The sequence below is a fragment of the Pseudophryne corroboree genome, chromosome 7 (assembly GCF_028390025.1).
Source record: "Pseudophryne corroboree isolate aPseCor3 chromosome 7, aPseCor3.hap2, whole genome shotgun sequence".
Taxonomy (NCBI): domain Eukaryota; kingdom Metazoa; phylum Chordata; class Amphibia; order Anura; family Myobatrachidae; genus Pseudophryne; species Pseudophryne corroboree.
In genome coordinates this window covers 146,092,871-146,114,523 of record NC_086450.1, presented here as the reverse complement: position 1 = coordinate 146,114,523, position 21,653 = coordinate 146,092,871, and the positions used below count along the sequence as shown (strand labels likewise).

At 46.6% G+C, this 21,653-nt stretch overlaps 1 pseudogene; it reads right to left on the bottom strand.

The window, feature by feature from the left end:
* Window positions 1–21,263: 21,263 nt before the first annotated feature.
* Window positions 21,264–21,380, bottom strand: LOC134946245 (5S ribosomal RNA; annotated as a pseudogene).
* Between the last annotated feature and the right edge of the window lie 273 nt (window positions 21,381–21,653).

The following is a 21,653-nucleotide window of genomic DNA, read 5'->3' as shown; positions in this document are numbered from 1 at the left end:
GATGTGAGTCCAATAAATGTATTTTCAAAGACAGGTTACCTCCCATGGTCTTGTAAGATTTTAAACAAAATTGTCCACTATTTCTTTGTAGTTATCTGCCTTATGTTTCCCTAAGACATTCCTGCAAATACTCTTGAAATACTCCCTTTGAATTGTTTTCTTAAGTATGCAAATCCAAGTCCACTTCGATCCATTGCCTTAATAAAGTTCTTCATAAGACCAAGCTTTATATGAAGTGGAGTTTGATATACAGTACTTTTTCCGGATAAATAAGTGGTGTATTTACAACATTTTTCTTTTATGGGGTTAGTGATGTTTGCTTTGGCTACTGCTTCTGAACATTGGGATTTTGTTGGGGGTCTGCTGTCTTACTCACAAAGAAAACAGTACTTTGTGAAATGGGATGCGGTTAAAATACAGACAGTCGGGACTCTGACAATCCGAAGAGTGACATTGTGATCCCACTAGTCAGAATCACGACACATCCCGGAGATATGTGTACCAGGGTTGGGTAGGACTAGGGGAAGGGTTAGGGTTAGGATTCGTAGTTGAGGGAGGTGAGGTTAGGGTTAGACTGCGAGTGGGGACAGTTAGGGTTAGGCTGCGGGAGGGATTGGTTAGGGTTAGGCTGGAATGTGTAGGGAATATGGCCGTTGGAATCCCGCTGTCGGATACTGATTGTTGGGATTCAGAATGTGGTATTTCATACCCAACCCCATGAAACCATGTTGTAGTCCAACCAAAAGAGCAACGACTTCTAAGTTTCAACAGACAGACAGTACCCTTCTTAACTTATACTAATCTTCCCAGACCAGTATAATTAAAGAAAACAATGACTTTTTACTGAAGGAAAAAACCTCCCTTAACTCTCTATAAACTGGTTATATGTCATAATCTTAAAGAGGACGTAACATTAAAACGATGGGTGATAGATTCTAAAGCTGGGTACACACTAGATTATATTTTGGACAATTTGTTGCTTTGCGATGAATCGTAATTATAAATCTTCCACATCGTCAAGTGTGCATTGTTCATCGCATCATCAGATCAGTCTCGTTAACGACCAAATTACTTGACACACGGTATATCGTTCGTTCGGCTCTCTTTTTCTTATTCATCATCTCCTGACATACAGCGCAGCCGTTTTTTCTTGTTATGAAAAAAATAAGGCTTGCACCCAACTAAATACCAAAATTATAGGACCTGCAGGAAATACCCACCAGTGCGAGATTTTTTTAAACATTTGCTCCCAAATGAATATGGGTACTGTTGACCCCTGGATCAGCCGTCACTGGCTTATGCATGTGGCATCATGACACCACAGAAGAGGAGGCAGAGAGAAAGAAGTGTAGTGGTACGCCAGATATCCTACAAGCTGGATCCCTTGGGGCAGCCTGAGTTTTAGTACTGAATGAATTAACTTTAACGAAATTGCAAACTATTAGTTATTTCATAATAATACATTCATTATATATTGATATATAATTATTACATAATAATATATATCATTTATGTCATTAGTCCCCTACCCACCGGGGACTAATGACATACACTAGTTATCAAATACTGTACTAAGGGCATACCTCCCAACTGTCCCGATTCCAGCAGGACAGTCCCACTATTCGGACACTGTCCCGCTGTCCCACCCGCAGTTTGCAGTGTCCCACAGGCGTGGGAGGAGGGGGGGGGGGAGGTTGGAAGAGCCAGTGATCACTGCTGCTCTACTTTGCAAAGCAGATGGATGGTGATCACTGAATAGATGCCGTTACTCCCCCAAGGGTTGGCCGAAGCTTCCCCCTGGGGAACAAACAAACATTAGCCTTCCCCAAAAGGAGAGGGCCACGGCAACGAGAGAGGGTGGCCCATGATGGTCTCACCTAAAACCGTACAAAATCATGACACAACGCACGAAAAATATAAAAAGCTGTGGAGAAGTGCAAAAAAAGTGCAAACACACGGAAAGGAAAAACGGCGTGCAGGTAGAAGTGGTGAAGTGCAAGTGCAATAGTGCCATACTCATGCATGGAGGGACGCCTGACCAGATCCCCACTAGACGATGTGCAAACGACACAATGGTCATCACGATTTCCATTGAACTCCAGAAATAACAATATTGGGGGTAATTCCAAGTTGATCGCAGCAGGAAATTTTTTAGCAGTTGGGCAAAACCATGTGCACTGCAGGGGAGGCAGATATAACATGTGCAGAGGGAGTTAGATTTGGGTGTGGTGTGTTCAATCTGCAATCTAAATTGCAGTGTAAAAATAAAGCAGCCAGTATTTACCCTGCACAGAAACACTATAACCCACCCAAATCTAACTCTCTCTGCAAATGTTACACCTGCAGTGCACATGGTTTTGCCCAACTGCTAAACAATTTCCTGCTGCACACTGTGCAATCTTTCAATGAGGCGTATCGTCCAGCGGTCGCTCTCAATAGATTTAGCAGCCAGATAGGGATCCAATCTAGTCAGTGCAAGTGACACCTAATGTAGTACCTGAGCTCGGTGTGTATGAGAGCGACCGCTGGACGATACGCCTCTACAGTCAGCTACTACATCAAGTGATCCTCGATTTCCTCCCCGCTGCAATGTGGATGTGGGCATTGCAGGACTGACAGCCGGGGACACCCGGCTCTCGACCAGCCCACTGGAGAGGTAACACCATCTGCACGCTACACCTGATGATTATAAGCACTCCGCTATCTGGAACTGTTTGTGCTGCAGTGCATTCACTCTCAGCCTAAGCCACGGCTGACAGTTTGTGGAAAACGGACTTTTACCATCATCTTGTCCTTTCCATTCAATTGTTATATACTGTAGGAGACATTCTATATTCTGAGAGTATCAAGGTGTGATTATTTTTATTGGCTTACATATGTTTGTTTATTGCTCATCTTTTTAATCTATTAAATATTACACATTCTTTACGTCGGCTCTCTTTTTCTTATTCATCATCTCCTGACATACAGCGCAGCCGTTTTTTCTTGTTCTGCTGTCTGTTCGCTCACTCCACATAGTGTTCCCGACACGCGCAGTATTTCAGGAGCTGCTCCGTATTAGGAATCTCAATATGTATATTTGTTACATTCTTGAGGCGCTGTTTTAGCAGTTAAGTGTTGTTGTGTTTTTATTTTTTTTCATGCAGTACTCAATTTTTTTTTTAGCACCTTCAGAGCAAGTCACATTTTTGCTAAAATCCATATTGTATGGAAAAATTGTCAAGACTTACTTTAGAACTGTTTGGAAATCCCCTCTCCAATGAGTATGTAAGCAACTAGAAGTTTCCACGCACCTTCTGCCGCTTTTCTGAAGTTGTCTCTTCTCCAGTGTCGCAGGTGGCACAGACTGGGCACTCGTACTATCTCATACCCTGCACCCCATCCCCGCATACAATTCATTACACTGTACTACACTACCCCTAACCCTGCACTCCCTCCCTGCACGCACTACACTATCGCTCACCCTGCACTCTCTCCTGGTACATAAAATACTACACTTCCCCTAACCCTGCACCTACCCCCGCCACACACTACACTACACCCCCTTCCTACACACAGTAATTCAAAGTTAGGTGCTAGGTCCGCAAATTTATTTGTGGGCAAAATCCCATATTTAACTGAATATACCCTACAGCAGTGGTTCCCAAACTATTTTGAATCTCGCGCCCTAGAGGATCAGAATTTTTTTCACGGCACCCCTAGGCCAAAAGTTTCTTATTCAGTAATTTAGAAAGAAATGTTAAATTAAGTAAACTGTGTTTATATGTCATCCTTAAGTTCAGTTATGTGGTGGGGGACAAGATTTGCTTCTGTTTGTCCAGATATTTTATGATTGGCAGCCGCCAGCCATGGTTTTGCCTTTTACATTGACCATAAATAATTTGAATTAGTCCTGGACCACCAATCCAAGGCACCCCTGCAAGTGTCCTGAGGCAGTCCAGGGTGTCACGGCACACAGTTTGAGATCCACTGTCCTATGGTGTAGTAAACTTAAAAAAAAATGCAACAGACCATTATGAAGCCTACAGTATTTGCCATAGAGAGATGACCCCTAAATCCAGATAAAATGGGATCTCTGTACTTATGAAGCCCCAAAGCTGGCTTTCAATGTGCCTTTGCTGGCTACCTCCTGCGATAGCTTTTCATAATAGATAAGGCCAGAAGTCATACTGAGGAAGCGCCAATGCAAAACAGCCATCTGTTAAACTTCAGGGCTCCTGCTGCGCAAGAGCGGGCACCCCAGCACCATGTGGCCACAGCACAGAACCTATATCTTTCTTCACTAGTTTGAAGATGTACCAAGTAAGAAACAGCAGGTAACTTTTTATTAGACCTAGGGTCTGACTAATGTTGGCCTATGTGACCCTGCTTTGCCATTGACACCAGACCCCATACCACCTAAGGAAGACTACATAGCTGCTTAATCTTTTCTTCCTTCACAATAGCACCTGCAGTGGAAGTACCGCTCACCCCCCACCGATGCCTATGGTATGTGGGGAGAAGTAGCATACACCACTGTATCTATCTTTGATCCCTGCTATACTTTACTCTCCTAGTTTCGGATTCAGGGTACTCTCATTGCTGGACTGGCTCTGGACATATATCTACCTTATATATATCCATCAGTGTATAAATGATTACAAAGAAGCATTCTGCTCGTCGATACATGCAATTTTATTGTAGCGTTACTCCATTACACCAACCCCTGTTGGGAGATTGACATTATAAGGTTATTTAGTGAAAATAATTGTTCTAACAAAATCTATGCTTGAGGGTTTCGTGACATTGATTGGCAAGGTATAAGTAACAAGGACATTACTCCTGTACTGCCTGGCAGCTATTAACTCTCCACCACTTCTATAACTTACGCCGGGTACACACTAGCCGATGTGTGTACCTGGCGATATTGGCGGCGGTAGGGACCCGGCGGGGTGCATACACAATTTCCGATGCTGGCGTGAAGGGAACGGCGGCCGGGGGAAAGACGGGGGGAGGAGGGGGGCATGGCCATCATTAACGAAGTCCTCCCTCTGCTGGACTGTTCAGACGAGGGAGGGGGTCATTAACAATGCGCAATGTGCATCGTTAATGATATTGAGTGTACACACTAGACGAGATAGTAAAAGATATCACTCAGAATGGCTCTTCTTTTTTTTTTTTTTTTTTTAATTCAACAATTTTTATTGATATTTTCCTTTTTTGTACATATTACAAATCAATAAAACAACTTTAAACCTAAAGCATTGCTGTCGGCATTAGTATTGAGCAGCATGTAAGGTATCAATCACAAGCATATGGTCTTAAACAAAATCAGTTAGCATCTGATATTTAGCCCGGCAGACACAACACTTCTCCCATATACATATCTATACGCCTATATCAATTCACCTGCACTTATATATACATATACATATACATTCGCATCCCCATTTACAGAGAAATATTAAAAGGTATAAAAGTATAGTTCTCCGGGGCCACCGGATGCGGTCATATCAAAATATAGGTAACGGTGTCCCGGGTGAGTCACATAGCACATACCTATATTGCGCCAATTTCACAATTTCCTAGACTCGTCAGGTAGCTTCGGGGTGATTATGTTGAGGCTAAACTTGCATCCGCAGCTATTGTTATGCCGGCGCCCCTAACATATGGTGATGACAACCATCTATCCCATATCGCGTAATATTTAGTAATGGCTTTCCTGGACACATAGACAAATTTTTCATGCGCCACTGTAGTATTCACTAAGGCAATCCATGAGTCAATATCTGGGCCATCAGGTGCCATCCACGATCGGGCTATAGAAACCTGTGCAAGAGCACACAAGTTGATAACGTAACGCCTGGAGGGGGCATCCAGCAACTCCTCATCCACCACCGCCAACACACATACAGGGGGAGTCATCACATCCGCAGGTATGCCAGTGGAGACCATAATCTTGAGTACATCCTGCCAGAAGGTATTAACTATCCTACAGGACCAAATCATGTGCCAGAAGATGCCCCCAACTAGAGTACACTTGGGGCATTTAGAATCCATTCTTCCTCCGAATCTCATTAACCTCTCAGGGGTAATATAGACTCTATGTAAAACAAACAGATGCACCTGTTGGTAACGGGCCGCTGTGGTCGCCAATCTAGAGGCACCCAGTGCATCTTCCCAGGTATCATTAGATATGGGCCCCAGATCATTTTCCCATTTAGATTTAAGAGAAAGAAGGGTCTCACAATGATAGGTACGTAGTAGAGCCGAATAGAATATGGAGATAGTACAATTTTGAAGCTTATCAAATAGTTCCCTTACTGGTGTGTCCCGGAGCATCAGGGGGGCGTTCGCAAATTGAGTTTGGCAAGCATGACGGAGTTGTAGATATCGATAAAAATAAAAGGTAGGAATATTGTAATTCTCCTGCAATTGTTGGAAAGACTTAAATACACCCATATGATACAATTGCCCAAGAGACTGCACTCCCCGGCTGCTCCATACCTCCCTCATCTGTAACGATGCAAGCTCTCCAAGAGATTGTGCATAGGCTAGAGGCGTCTCCGGATCCCAACCCTCTCCATGAAGCAATCTATGCGCCTGTCTCCATACCATAATTGCTTGCTTGACAACTGGAAGATTAAGTAGCGATACATTGTCACTCAGCAGTAGTTGTAATGGGGTGCAGTTCCGATCGGTTATATAGAGAATTCGGGATATTAATTCATCTCTACCAGGATCATGTAACCACTTACTAATATGCACCATTTGTGCCGCTAAGTAATATAATCTGAATTTAGGGAGGCCCAGGCCTCCAGAGTCACGTGGGCGTGTGAGGGTATCTAATTTTATTCTGACTCGTCGTTTAGACCATACGATAGAGGACAGAAGACTATCTATTCTCCTAAAGGTTTTTAATGGGAGATATACAGGGGAGTGCTGTAGCGCATATAGTAACTTAGGCAGGGCCACCATTTTCACTAAATTAATTCTACCCGTTATAGTTAGCGGTAGAGTCCCCCAGACCGCAATACGGGAGTGCAAATAGTCCATGTGAGGTTTTATGTTTAGGGAAAAGTATTGAGAAGGATTATTTGTGACCCAGATTCCCAAGTACTTGAATGAGTCCACCCAGCGTAGAGGTAGGGTCACAAGCGGAGCCCCAGGACAAGTACCCTTGAAGGGCATTATGCAGGACTTATCCCAATTTATGGATAAGCCAGAATACCCGCCATAAGTGTCTATAATACGCAGCACGTGCGGCATGGTATTGCAATAGTCTGATATGAACAGCAGAATATCATCCGCGTATAGAGCAATCTTGTCCGTGGTGGGGCCCACCCGGAACCCCCCCACTCGCAAGTCAGAACGCAGCAAGCACGCCAAGGGTTCCACTGCTAGAGCAAAAAGGATAGGGGATAGCGGGCAGCCCTGTCTTGTACCCCTAGCCAAAGGGAATGCAGAGGAAGTGAACCCATTTATCGAGACCCTGGCTGATGGTGCGGAGTATAGTAACTTGACCCACCTTATAAAGCGCGGTCCTATACCGAAGCGGGCCATGGACCCCCACAAGAACGCCCACTCCACTGAATCAAAAGCTTTAGCAGCGTCGAGAGACACTATCACAGAAGTGTCGGCGTCCTCGCGGGGGGCCTGTAGGTGCGTAAACAAGCGCCTAAGGTTAGTTAGAGTGGACCGCCCCGGCACGAAACCTGTCTGATCTGTGTGTATAATTTGGGTAATAACGGAGTTGAGTCTAAGTGCCAGGATCTTTGCTAACACCTTGATGTCAGTTGTAAGTAGCGAAATAGGTCTATATGAATCTACCCGCTCTGGGTTCTTATCCGGTTTCAATAGCACTATTATCAAAGCCTCAGTCATAGAATCCGGCAGCGACCCCAACTCCAACAGGTCATTGAACAGAGCAAGTAATCTAGGGCCATATAAATCAATATGTTTCTTATACAGCTCAATAGGAATTCCATCTAACCCTGGTGCCTTGCCTCCAGGAAATGATTTGATGGCTGTTTCAATCTCCGTCAATGACAAAGGGGAGTCCAGGAATTCAACCGCCACATTAGAGAGCGAGGGCAATGGTAAACCAACAAGATAATCATTTATTTCCGCTGAACTAGCCGATAGTCTCGTACTATACAGATTTTTATAATAAGCAACAAATTGGTCTGCTATTTCCGGGGTCTTTACATAAGTTACACCATCATCCCCGCCTATCGTGAGGACAGTATTAGATGATTTATCTGCCGCCGCTAAATATGCTAGATTAGTGCCAGGTCTATCGCCTGTAGCATAATATGAGTGTTGGGCATACAACAAACGGTATTTAGCTTTATCAGATAGACAGCACCTCCATTTGGACTGCGCAAGCAACCATGCGTCCTTGGAGGCATCCAACCCATCCTGCAAATATTGGATTTCTAGGGACCTACAGGAAGCCTCAAGTTCCACTTCTTGGCGTTTATAGCCATTCTTTAAGGTAGCAACCCGTCTAATTAGGGAACCACGTATAAATGCTTTAAATGCGTCCCAGATAATTGCTGGTCCAGCAGTACCCCCATTCAGCTCCAAAAACTCCCGCCAAGCAAGCTCAAGCTCCGCTCCAGTGCCCATCTGTGAAAGCCAGAATGGGTTAAGTTTCCAAAACAACTGTCCCCGGGTACCCCCAGTATCCAGATTCAACAGTACTGGTGAGTGGTCAGAGATTCCTCTAGTTGCGTACTGGATATCAACAATCTTGGGAACTAAACAGGGGGAGACCAGGGCCATGTCTATCCTAGAAAATGAGGAGTAAATAGGGGAGAAGCAGGAGAACTGTCGAGCAGCTGGATGCCGCAACCTCCAGACATCCACCAAACCCATTCCCTCCACTAACAGAGCGAAGTTGCCTGGACGTGGGCGAGGCACAGCAGCACTGGTGCTAAATCTATCCACTCTATGATCCATAATATTATTAAAGTCCCCAGTGCAGACGGTGGGAGTATTGGGGTAAAGGGACATAAAATCAGCAGCCTTGCGTAAAATCTCCGGGGAATACGGTGGAGGTATGTAGATAGCCAGTAATAACAAAGACATGGAGTTTATTTGACATTTAAGAAAAATGTACCGCCCCCACTGATCTACCTGGGCCTGGTCCAAAACAAACGAGAGAGATTTACGGATAAGAATGGAGACGCCCCTGGAGTGTGAGGTATGAGTGGAATGATATAGCCACCCAATCCATGGCTTCTTAAGAGATAAAACTTTGGCTCCCTCCAGGTGCGTCTCCATAAGACAAACAACATCTGCGGAGTACTGCCTCACCTGCCGAAGCACCAGGGCCCTTTTAATTTTGTCATTAAGGCCCCGCACATTCCAGGATAAAATTTTTAGACTAAGTGATGCCATAATACATAATAGCACCAAGTGCTAGATGTGCCCACAACATTGAAGGTATCTGAAATAGACAGAGAAGTAACCGCCTGCAATAAATTTCTCTAAACAAGTCGCCACAGCAATGCTTATAAAACAACCACCCATTAAATCCTCCCTTCTCCCCCAAACAACCCCCCACCCTGTATACCGACCCGAACTGTGGCATACCTAATCCCAAAAAGCCCCCTCCCCACAACTAAACAACTAGTAAAGAGGACAAAAAATACAGCGGTCGGAAGCAGGCATTGCTCCCCCGCCATAACCTAACCCCCCCCCAGGACCAGACAAGTACCCGACCTCCGATCATGGAAGGACCGGATATCAAGTGCAGCAATTAGTATATTACCACGTCAACAAACATTAATACATTAGCTGTATACACAAATACTTAATGACATAAATCGCAGCCCAGCCACCGGGCAGTTGCAACATTCAGTCATTTGCCAGGGGGCGCCCTGCCGGGAACTGCCTGTCAAGCCACGTCGCCGCCTCCCGCGGGGTCAAGAAAAATTTAGTCTCTCCTCCTGCGACCACCCTCAACTTTGAAGGAAAAAGCATAGCATAAGGGAGATTAAGCTCCCGGAGACGTCTCTTAATTGGAAGGAACTGGGCTCTCTCCTTCTGAACGTCAACCGCAAAATCAGGAAATACAGAGATCCGGGTACCATTCCACTTAAGTGGGCCTTTGGTGCGTGCCAGGTTGAGTACCTTGTCCCGATCCTTGAAGTGGAGGAATTTAGCTATAAATGTACGGGGAGGAGCCCCCGGCGGCAGCGGTCGCATAGGGATTCTATGTGCTCGTTCCACCGCGTAGTGTGATGTAAAAGCATCCGTCCCAAAAAAATCTGTAAGCCACTTCTCCAAAAACTGCTCAGGTGCATCTCCCTCCTCCTTTTCCGGCAAGCCCACGAACCGAATGTTATTTCGTCTCAGACGCCCCTCCATATCGGTCAGTTTTTTCTGCACTTCCGACATCTGGGATTCAAGGGCAGTAGTGCGTCGGCCAAGCGGGGCCACAGTGTCCTCGACCGTAGAAATGCGCGTTTCCGCTTCCCCCACTCTCTCTCTAACACGTTGTAGATCCTGGTGAATCAAGGAGAGATCTGATTGCACCTGAGTGATCTTTTCAGCCAGTCTGCCCTCGCTAGCATTTACTGCGTCCAGTACCCTTTGGATAGCATCCTCCGAGGTCTCTGGGGGGCCGGAGCATGCACTTGTAGCCGGGGAGGGGGGAGAGGATCCATCCCGCGACCCCCCCGTTCTCTTGTCTTGCGCGGGAGGGTTTCTAGCGTATTTTTCGAGCTTGGCCGCAGCTTGAGAAGTCTTCCCCATAGTATTCGTTATAGGCACCCTACAGGGAGTTGCAGCAGTTATATGAGAGAGTTATGGTGAACCAATCCGGTCTGCCTCCAGACCGTACTGCAGCAGCAACTCAGGAGTCACCCAATGGTAAACTAGTGGCCTCCCGCCGGATATATATAATGAAAAGGGAAACAGGGGAGGATGTAATTATATGTAGCTGAGCAGCAGGGTCAGAGCCTCCTAATGTGATGCCGTGTGACCGCCTGATGGGGCAGGGAGTCAAGCAGTGTCCCCCCAGATCAGAGCTGTGCGGTAAAGATAAAGATAAATAGCCCCTACTGTACACCTCCAGTCAGGGTGATATTCGGAGTGTTCAGTCAGGGGTGTGCAACAGGAGGATGAGTGAGTGGAGCAGCAGATGGCCAGGTCAGTGACCGCAGCAGCCAGAAGCCTGGTGTGATCAGAGCGGACCCCCAGGCTCCCCAGAATGTACCTGATAGTGCTGCAGCCCAGCCCCACTCCGAGGTCTCAGACGGTTGCAGTGATCACGGGAGCCGCACTTCCGGTCCCCCGGGTGTATGGCTGTGTAGTCAGGCTCAGGGGTGTTCTGGGTCCCTCCAGCAGGCAGATAGGGCGGCAGCCAGATTCCCCTCACTCTCTTCCCCAGGGCCGCGGGTAGCGGTGGAGAGCCGGAGCCGAACTTCCGGTCCCCAGGGCGGCTCAGGTACGTGGCGGTGCAGGGCGCGCTGTGCCCCAGGCGCCACAGACGTCTCTCAGGTCCCCCAGCAGGCGCTCCAAGACGGCAGACGAGCGCTCCCTCTTTCCTCCACGGTGACGCGGGTCTCAGCGGTGTTTGGGAGCCGAACTTCCGGTCCGCGGTAAGCGCGCGGCGGCGGCTCCAGCGCCGGGCAAGGCCCTCCAAGTGAACAGGGCTGCAGGAGTCAGAGTGGCAGCGGGACTCGGTGCAGATTCACTCCATGGGGGTAGGGGAAGTTCATGCAGCGTTAGGGATAATATCAGACCCTGGGGGGGAATATAGGATAAGTTTCAGGATATAACGGCAGGAGAGCTGCACAGTTCAGGTGCTACTCCATGCTCGTCCAGGCCACGCCCCCCCCAGAATGGCTCTTCTTAGCGACATCTTTAACTTTCTCGTCTAGTGGGTATGGAGCTTTAGGAGCTTTATCAAGTTATGTACTTGCAGCAACGTTAACTATTTACTGTGCTGATTGAGATTTCCTCACATGACCACATTGGCAGCTATGGAAACATTGTGAAAGGTCACGTTATCATACTACAGTATCTTTAATAATTTCGCCAGCTACCCACAGCACTTGCAAGATGTTTGTTTTTGTTATGTGCAGTACATGTGGGTGTGGATCATTAGCTCTACACTAAAAAGGTCTACAGTCAATAGGTCGACCAGTAATGGTTGACATGCATTAGGTCGACAGGGTCAAAAGGTCAACAGGGTCTTTGCTTACTTATGTTTGCCAGACACAACAATCTTGCAATGTGTAATACCTGGTTCCAACACTCACAAAACCATCTCTTGACATCCAACAGTCAACTGACAGTGACTTACAGTTGATCTTGCGGCGCCACCGGCGATAAGTATTGCTAACCCCTAACCCTACCCCAGTGCCTAATTCTAACCTCCCTTCCCACAGCCTAACCTGCCCCCCAGTGCCCAACCCTAATCGTGGACACCCAGAGAGGGAGAATAGACTGTGCCATCGGTATTCTGGCTGAGCAATTTCACTGCTAGCCGGGATTCTGGCATTGGCTTTGTGACTGCTGGGGTCCGGACTAGCGGTATTTTAATGGCTTCCCATGGGAATAGGCCAGATAATTGTAGAGGGTATGCCCAGGGAGTTTTGAAGGGTATGTTGAGAATCTCTGATGCAGATCTAAGTGTTGTGGTTTACTCAGAATAGAGCTTAACTGCTACTTACTAAACACTTGACAAATGTCACTGTTATGCCTATTACATATAGGGAATTTCACAGCAGTAATGACTTGTGTCCAGAGCACTATTCAAGCCATGCTTTTGTTTGCTCAGTGAGTATAAAAAAGAAAATTGTGTTTGTTGTGCTAAGATTTTGTTTTTGGTAAATTTATATTTTGACAGACTGTGTTAACACAGGGATCAAATGACTCTTGGATAGTAAACTTCCCTAATCCGCTGGAGAAGAGTTTACCATCTAAGGCCCATGGTGGGTTCTGCAATGCCTGTGATTGGGCCAAACAAACAACATATTGGCCCTCATTCCGAGTTGATCGGTCGCAAGGCGAATTTAGCAGAGTTACACACGCTAAGCCGCCGCCTACTGGGAGTGAATCTTAGCTTCTTAAAATTGCGACCGATGTATTCGCAATATTGCGATTACTAACTACTTAGCAGTTTCAGAGTAGCTTCAGACTTACTCTGCCTGTGCGATCAGTTCAGTGCTTGTCGTTCCTGGTTGACGTCACAAACACACCCAGCGTTCGCCCAGGCACTCCCACCGTTTCTCCGGCCACTCCTGCGTTTTTTCCGGAAACGGTAGCGTTTTCAGCCACACGCCCCTGAAACGCCGTGTTTCCGCCCAGTAACACCCATTTCCTGTCAATCACATTACGATCGCCGGAGCGATGAAAAAGCCGTGAGTAAAATTACTTTCTACATAGCAAAGTTACTTGGCGCAGTCGCAGTGCGAACATTGCGCATGCGTACTAAGCGGATTTTCATTGCGATGCGATGAAAAATACCGAGCGAACAACTCGGAATGAGGGCCATAGTACGTTGCATTCAGCGGTGGGGGAAGAGGCACAGCTTGATCATTAGGATAATAGCTTTAACAGCATTTGGGTAGTAAGTGGTAGAGTGGAGGCAAACTCTGTTTCTTGTCTCTTGGACTATACAGAGTGACAGAATATTGAAAGAGACATCTGTCACTGTGATCAAGTGGCTAATATTTGTTCAAGTGTTTAACCTGTGCTCACATGCCACTGAGTGCATTGCAGCACATCACTCTAAAGGTTCATACACACTAGACGACGTCGCTCTATGTGCAACGTCGTCTAGTGTTTCCCCTCCCGGGACGTGCATGCAGCTCCTGGACGACAGTCCAGATCGAACTTGTATGCACTGCCGACAGCGACGATCGTTGTCGACCCGCGGGGCCGCACATCGATCATCGTGGCGGCATGCACACTTACCAATAAAATGAGCGACGTCGCTCAGGAAGGTCCCTAACTAGAAAATTCATTAAAATGTAACCTTTATTAGTTAACTAAAATAAATATCCCTAATACTATATCAGTATAATATGTTGGCTTCAATGCCCACGTTGTATTGATAGACAAAATAAATGTATTTTCTCTGACATCCTAGTGGATGCTGGGTACTCCGTAAGGACCATGGGGAATAGACGGGCTCCGCAGGAGACTGGGCACTCTCAAAAGAAAGATTAGGTACTACATCTGGTGTGCACTGGCTCCTCCCTCTATGCCCCTCCTCCAGACCTCAGTTAGAATCTGTGCCCGGCCAGAGCTGGATGCACTTAGTGGGCTCTCCTGAGTTTACTAAAAAAGAAAGTATTTGTTAGGTTTTTTATTTTCAGTGAGATCTGCTGGCAACAGACTCACTGCTACGAGGGACTGAGGGGAGAGAAGCAAACCTACCTGCTTGCAGCTAGCTTGTGCTTCTAAGGCTACTGGACACCATTGGCTCCAGAGGGATCGAACACAGGGCCCGACCTCGATCGTCCGTTCCCGGAGCCGCGCCGCCGTCCCCCTTGCAGAGCCAGAAGACGGAAGATTCCAGGAGAAAATCGGCGGCTGAAGACTCCGGTCTTCAATAAGGTAGCGCACAGCACTGCAGCTGTGCGCCATTGCTCCCACAGCACACCACACGCTCCGGTCACTAGTGGGTGCAGGGCGCTGGGGGGGGGGGGGGGCGCACTGGGATGCAATATGGATACCTTAGTTGGCAAATGCACATAATACAGTTTTAAACTGTATATGTGCCTAATCCCCCGCCATAATATTATTTAAAAAAGTGGGAGAAGCCCGCCGCTGAAGGGGCGGGGCTATCTTCCTCAGCACAGCCAGCGCCATTTTCTCTTCACAGCTCCGCTGGAAGGACGCTCCCCAGGCTCTCCCCTGCAGTATACACTACGGAAAGGGTAAAAAAGAGAGGGGGGCACATAAATTTAGGCGCAAAAGGTGTATGAGCAGCTATTGGGGGAAAATTCACTGTGTATTAGTGTAAATCCCTCTGTTATATAGCGCTCTGGTGTGTGCTGGCATACTCTCTCTCTGTCTCCCCAAAGGACTTTGTGGGGTCCTGTCCTCAGTCAGAGCATTCCCTGTGTGTGTGTGTGTGTGTGTGTGTGTGTGCGGTGTGTCGGTACGGCTGTGTCGACATGTTTGATGAGGACGCTTACGTGGAGGCGGAGCAGGAGCCGATAAGTGTGATGTCGCCCCCTGCGGGGCCGACACCAGAGTGGATGGATATGTGGAAGGTATTAACCGACAGTGTCAACTCCTTGCATAAAAGGTTCGATGACGTAACAGCTTTGGGACAGCCGGCATCTCAGCCCGCGCCTGCCCAAGCGTCTCAGAGGCCATCAGGGGCTCAAAAACGCCCGCTACCTCAAATGGCAGACACAGATGTCGACACGGAGTCTGACTCCAGTGTCGACGAGGATGAGACAAATGTACAATCCACAAGGGCCATCCGATGCATGATTACGGCAATGAAAAATGTGTTGCACATTTCTGACATTAACCCGGTTACCACTAAAAAGGGTATTATGTTTGGGGAGAAAAAGCAGCCAGTGACTTTTCCCCCATCTGATGAGTTAAATGAATTGTGTGAAGAAGCGTGGTGTTCCCCAGATAAGAAATTAGTAACTTCTAAGCGGTTACTAATGGCGTACCCTTTCCCGCCAACGGACAGGTTACGTTGGGAAACATCCCCTAGGGTGGACAAGGCGCTCACACGCTTATCAAAAAAGGTGGCACTGCCGTCTCAGGATACGGCCGCCTTAAAGGAGCCTGCAGATAGAAAGCAGGAGGCTATCCTGAAGTCTGTGTATACACACTCAGGTACTATACTGAGACCTGCTATTGCTTCAGCATGGATGTGTAGTGCTGCAGCAGCATGGTCTGATTCCCTGTCAGATAACATTGATTCCCTTGACAGGGATACTATTTTGCTAACCATAGAGCATATTAAAGACGTAGTCTTATATATGAGGGATGCACAGAGGGACATTTGCCGGCTGGCATCTAGAATTAATGCAATGTCCATTTCTGCCAGGAGAGTATTATGGACACGGCAGTGGACAGGTGATGCTGATTCTAAAAGGCACATGGAAGTTTTGCCTTATAAGGGTGAGGAACTGTTTGGGGACGGTCTCTCGGACCTCGTATCCACAGCAACAGCTGGGAAGTCGACTTTTTTACCTCAGGTTCCCTCACAGCCTAAGAAAGCACCGTATTATTAAGTACAGTCCTTTCGGCCTCAGAAAGGCAAGCGGGTCAGAGGCGCGTCCTTTCTGCCCAGAGGCAGGGGTAGAGGGAAAAAGCTGCACCAGACAGCCAGTTCCCAGGAACAAAAATCCTCCCCTGCTTTCACTAAGTCCACCGCATGACGCTGGGGCTCCACTGGGGGAGCCAGGTGCGGTGGGGGCCCGTCTCCGGAACTTCAGCGACCAGTGGGTTCGCTCACAGGTGGATCTCTGGGTTCTACAAGTGGTATCTCAGGGATACAAGATGGAGTTCGAGACGTCTCCCCCTCGCCGTTACCTCAAATCAGCCTTGCCAGCTACTCCCACGGAAAGGGAGGTAGTACTGGCGGCAATTCACAAGCTGTACCTCCAGCAGGTGATAATCAAAGTTCCCCTCCTTCAACAGGGACGGGGTTACTATTCCACAATGTTTGTGGTACCGAAACCAGACGGTTCGGTGAGACCCATTCTAAATTTGAAATCCTTGAACACTTATATAAGGAAGTTCTAGTTCAAAATGGAATCGCTCAGGGCGGTTATTGCAAGCCTGGAAGAGGGGGATTTTATGGTGTCACTGGACATCAAGGATGCTTACCTACATGTCCCCATTTACCCACCTCACCAGGAGTACCTCAGGTTTGTGGTACAGGACTGCCATTACCAATTCCGGACGTTGCCGTTTGGTCTGTCCACGGCACCGAGGGTATTTACCAAGGTAATGGCCGAAATGATGATACTCCTTCGAAAGAAGGGAGTTATAGTTATCCTGTACTTGGACGATCTCCTTATAAAGGCAAGGTCCAAGGAGCAGTTGTTGGTCAGAGTAGCACTATCCCAGGAAGTGCTACAACAGCACGGCTGGATTCTGAATATCCCAAAGTCGCAGCTGGTTCCTACGACGCGTCTGCTGTTCTTTGGCATGATTCTGGACACAGAACAGAAGAAGGTGTTTCTCCCGGAGGAGAAGGCCAAGGAGTTGTCATCTCTGGTCAGAGACCTCCTGAAACCAAAACAGGTGTCGGTGCATCACTGCACGCGAGTCCTGGGAAAGATGGTAGCTTCTTACAAAGCAATTCCCTTCGGCAGGTTCCATGCAAGGATCTTTCAGTGGGATCTGTTAGACAAGTGGTCCGGATCGCGTCTTCAGATGCATCGGCTGATCACCCTGTCCCCGAAGGCCAGGGTGTCTCTGCTGTGGTGGCTGCAGAGTGCTCATCTTCTCGAGGGCCGCAGATTCGGCATTCAGGACTGGGTCCTGGTGACCACGGATGCAAGCCTCCGAGGTTGGGGGGCAGTCACTCAGGGAAGAAACTTTCAAGGACAATGGTCAAGTCAGGAGACTTCCCTACACATAAATATTCTGGAACTAAGGGCCATTTACAACGCCCTAAGTCAAGCAGTACTCCTGCTTCAAAACCAGCCGGTGCTGATTCAGTCAGACAACATCACGGCGGTCGCCCATGTAAACCGACACGGCGGCACAAGAAGCAGGATGGCGATGGCAAAAGCCACAAGGATTCTCCGGTGGGCGGAGAATCACGTGTTAGCACTGTCAGCAGTGTTCATTCCGGGAGTGGACAACTGGGAAGCAGACTTCCTCAGCAGGCACGACGTTCACCCGGGAGAGTGGGGACTTCATCCAGAAGTCTTCCAGCTGATTGTAAATCGTTGGGAAAGGCCACAGGTGGACATGATGGCGTCCCGCCTCAACAAATAGCTAAAAAGATATTGCGCCAGGTCAAGGGACTCTCAGGCGATAGCTGTGGATGCTCTTGTGACACCGTGGGTGTACCAGTCGGTTTATGTGTTCCCTCCTCTTCCTCTCATACCAAAGGTACTGAGGATAATAAGAAAGAGAGGAGTAAGAACTATACTCATCGTTCCAGATTGGCCAAGAAGAACTTGGTACCCGGAGCTACAAGAAATGATCTCAGAGGACCCTTGGCCTCTGCCGCTCCTACAGGACCTGCTACAGCAGGGGCCCTGTCTGTTCCAAGACTTACCGCGGCTGCGTTTGACGGCATGGCGGTTGAACGCCGGATCCTAATGGAAAAGGGCATTCCGGTTGAAATCATTCCTACGCTGATAAAAGCTAGGAAGGATGTGACAGCAAAACATTATCACCGCATATGGCGAAAATATGTTGCTTGGTGTGAGGCCATGAAGGCCCCTACAGAGGAATTTCAGCTGGGTCGATTTCTGCACTTCCTACAGTCAGGAGTGACTATGGGCCTAAAATTGGGATCCATTAAAGTCCAGATTTCGGCCCTGTCTATTTTCTTTCAAAAAGAACTGGCTTCACTGCCTGAAGTTTAGACGTTTGTTAAGGGAGTGCTGCATATTCAGCCCCCTTTTGTGCCTCCAGTGGCAGCTTGGGATCTCAACGTAGTGTTGGATTTCCTAAAATCACATTGGTTTGAGCCACTTCAGACCGTGGAGTTGAAGTATCTCACGTGGAAGGTAGTCATGCTGTTGGCCTTGGCCTCAGCTAGGCATGTGTCAGAATTGGCGGCTTTGTCCTGTAAAAGCCCATATCTGATTTTCCATATGGACAGGGCAGAATTGAGGACTCGTCCCCAATTTCTCCCAAAGGTGGTATCAGCGTTTCATTTGAACCAACCTATTGTGGTGCCTGCGGCTACTCGGGACTTGGAGGATTCCAACTTTTCCAAGTTGCTGGACGTAGTCCGGGCCCTGAAAATCTATGTTTCCAGGACGGCTAGAGTCAGAAAAACTGACTTGCTATTTATCCTGCATGCACCCATCAAGCTGGGTGCTCCTGCTTCTAAGCAGACTATTGCTCGCTGGATCTGTAGCACGATTCAACTTGCACATTCTGCGGCTGGACTGCCGCATCCTAAATCAGTAAAAGCCCATTCCACAAGGAAGGTGGGCTCTTCTTGGGCGGCTGCCCGAGGGGTCTCGGCTTTACAACTCTGGCGAGCTGCTACTTGGTCGGGATCAAACACTTTTGCAAAATTCTACAAGTTTGATACCCTGGCTTAGGAGGACCTTCAGTTTGCTCATTCGGTGCTGCAGAGTCATCCGCACTCTCCCGCCCATTTGGGAGCTTTGGTATAATCCCCATGGCCCTTACGGAGTACCCAGCATCCACTAGGACGTCAGAGAAAATAAGAATTTACTCACCGGTAATTCTATTTCTCGTAGTCCGTAGTGGATGCTGGGAGCCCGTCCCAAGTGCGGACTTTCTGCAATACTTGTATATAGTTATTGCTTAACTATAGGGTTATTGTTCTGAGCCATCTGTTGAATGAGGCTCAGTTGTTGTTCATACTGTTAACTGGGTATAGTTATCACAAGTTGTACGGTGTGATTGGTGTGGCTGGTATGAGTCTTACCCTGGATTCCAAATCCTTTCCTAGTAATGTCAGCTCTTCCGGGCACAGTTTCCCTAGCTGAGATCTGGAGGAGGGGCATAGAGGGAGGAGCCAGTGCACACCAAATGTAGTACCTAATCTTTCTTTTGAGAGTGCCCAGTCTCCTGCGGAGCCCGTCTATTCCCCATGGTCCTTACGGAGTACCCAGCATCCACTACAGACTACGAGAAATAGAATTACCGGTGAGTAAATTCTTATTATATTCTTCTTCCTGGGATACAAGCATCCTTTATTGTGTTTCAAACAAAGCGAAATATTAAAATTGATAAAGAAAGCGATAGAAAAGTGAAAGAATCAAGAAATTGAATATGTGAATAAATATTTAAAAACAAAAGCTGATGTGCTCCCTTATTTGTGTTTCTGTGTTTTTATTAATTATGCACATATGAGCATTGGTTAATATATTGTTCAAAATTGTAGCAATGTAACAATGTTATATTGATGTCTTTAGTTATATACAAATCCTATTCTGCTGTCTTATATACAGTATTCTAAAACACTTTCAAAGTAGTCCTTGTATTAAAAGTAGAGTATAGGTCAGGACGCCAGTTCTTTAGGACGCGGCAGTGCCTAGTATATGAAGTGGCTAATTATAAAGTGGCAGCTAAAATCAATAGCAGTGTTATACCTGTGTTAAACCAAAGGAAATTATATAAAGTATTTGAATCCGCACTGACCTGGGATTGATTGATTGATTGATTGATTGATTGATTGATTGATTCATTAATTAATTAAGAAAATAAATATATATACAAATACGAGAACTGTTATATTGATAAATTTCCAAACAGTATATTCATTGGCGGTGCTCCCAATATTTTGTACACATGAATACAGAAGAAGAAAAGACAAAAAAAACTCTTTTTGGCAGCGCTCATTTAAAAATATGATGATTGTAATAAAGTTGAATTCGTGAAATAAATTTTATTAAAACCTAACTTTTATTCTTTTACTGTATAAAATGTAAGTACAGGTTGAGTATCCCTTATCCAAAATGCTTGGGACCAGAGGTATTTTGGATATCGGATTTTTCGTATTTTGGAATAATTGCATACCATAATGAGATATCATGGTGATGGGACCTAAGTCTAAGCATAGAATGCATTTGTGTTTCATATACACCTTATACACACAGCCTGAAGTCAATTTTATCCAATATTTTTTATAACTTTGTGCATTAAACAAAGTGTGTGTACATTCACACAATTTATTTATGTTTCATATATACCTTATACACACAGCCTGAAGGTCATTTAATACAATATTTTTAATAACTTTGTGTATTAAACAAAGTATGTGTACATTGAGCCATCAAAAAACAAAGGTTTCACTATTTCACTCTCACTCAAAAAAGTCCGTATTTCGGAATATTCCGTATTTCGGAATATTTGGATGTGGGATACTCAACCTGTACTGTAGTTGTACCAATTAAGTAAAAAAAGTGTGTACCTGTTTAACAAATGAGGTTCAAGTTAAATTAATGAGGTGAAATCTATTATATAACATTTAAGGATTCAAGTATTGAATTCCAAAGAATATAATGCTCACTTTATAATAAATGACTTATTAGGGTATGATCTGTGCTGTTTCTATATGAAAGTTATGAAATGGGGAGACACCCCAAAGAATCTCTGATGGAGGTCTCTCGGAATGGGGCCCACGGCACCTAGTATTCCCAGGTGGTCTCCCATCCAAGTACTGACCAGGCCTATCCTGCTTGGCTTCCGAGATTGGACAATATCTGGCGTATTCAGAAGGTGTGGCCGTGGGTCGAAATTTTTGGGGAGTAGTTTTTAGGTGCAGAAAGAAGAAAAAGAAGAGGAAAAAGAAAGCGAAAAGTAGAAGAAGTCCCCACTTAAATCGAAGGAAAACAGAAGGCAAACAAACCAACATTAAAACAGAAGGAATGCGTTGCAACCTCAAAACTCAGGATCATTATGTGGCCTTTCTTCACCTCTACCATGAGATCTCCAGGACCAGGCTTACCATCTCTCCGGCTGAGAACATCAAGTCTGTCCCTGGTCCTAACTCTCAAGATGAGCAG